A 1,352-nucleotide genomic window follows, 5' to 3' on the forward strand; every position below is an offset into this window, starting at 1 on the left:
ACTACTTTGAGACACTGCTGTGGCTCTAGTGGCAGCCTGAGATCAGGCCGATTAAGGCTGGGCTGGAGGCAGGCAGCCTGGAGCTGGCAATTAACTGTTTCTGGCCGGGAGGAGGAAGTCTGCCAGACAGCCAGCCTAGGCCCCTCCTTATCAGGCAGAGCAGAGACAGTCACACCTGGACCTCAGGGTGATGGGGTCTGGAGGTGGCAGTGTGCATGCAGGTCCCTATTTGTGTGTATGTGGGAGAGAAAGGTGCCTTTAAATCACTAGCAGAAACAAATTCTGAAATGATTTCTAAGGTTCTGTTTTTCTGAATATCAGTGAATTAGAAATCTTTTGAGTCTATGGCAGGTTTGGATTCTGACCAGACATTCTTAGCTCAGACCCATGTCACATAGGAAACTTCCTTTATTCCTGACATGTTTCAGGACATGTGATGTGGGAAATCACTATGATTCTTTGGGACATGAGTTGCTATGCCAATAATTAACTGGTGACCTTGAGGAAACACATAAATATTTATTAGTCTCAGTAACTTGTAGAAAATAAATGAGAGGGTTTGACTAGATTCATGGTTCTTAAAGTATGCTCTGAGAGCTGTGCCAAGAAGCCCAGCCTCTCAAATTTGGACATTGTGGGCTTTCATTAATTCATTCTTACTGTTTTTCAAGTACAGTTGTCTCCATTTTCACCTCATAATGGCCTTCCACCCCACCATTCCCCACCTCCCACCTTTAAACCTATCCCCTTTGGCTTTGTCCATGTGTCCTTTTCACATATTCCTTGGTAGACCTTCCCCTATTTTCTGTCATTATCCTTCTCCATCCAATTCTGGTTACTGTTAGTTTGTTCTTTAGTTCAATGTATCAGGTTTGTTTGTTTTGCTGATTAGGTTCCACTTACAGGTGAGTTCATATATTTGTCTTTCACTTCCTGGCTTATTTCACTTAGCATAATTCTTAATTTAATAATTTATATAAGAGATCGAATGATAGCAAGTTTTCATTTTCCTCCAAGGCATCCTCAGAAATCTTTACCCCTTTTCTCACATGGGATAGACAACAAAACAATCAAACAAATTAGAAAAAAAAACGGACCAAATTCTAGTCATAAGGGAAAACTCAGGCATAATCCACTTCTTTTCCTTTGGTGAGGATGGTTTCACAGTCATAATAGATACACAATTTTTGCTATTAAGATGATTCTATTTTGATTGATTAATTTGATCAAGATTTCACAGCATTCTATAAAGACTACCATTGTTTTTCACCCTCCCCTTTGAATGAATTTAAGAACCTCTGTGTTTGTGTAACTTTTAATACCAAGTTTTAAAATGTGTGATGTGACATATT

This window comes from Artibeus jamaicensis, unplaced genomic scaffold (assembly GCF_021234435.1).
Source record: "Artibeus jamaicensis isolate MK-2021 breed Jamaican fruit bat unplaced genomic scaffold, CSHL_Jam_final contig_468, whole genome shotgun sequence".
Classification (NCBI taxonomy): Eukaryota; Metazoa; Chordata; class Mammalia; order Chiroptera; family Phyllostomidae; genus Artibeus; species Artibeus jamaicensis.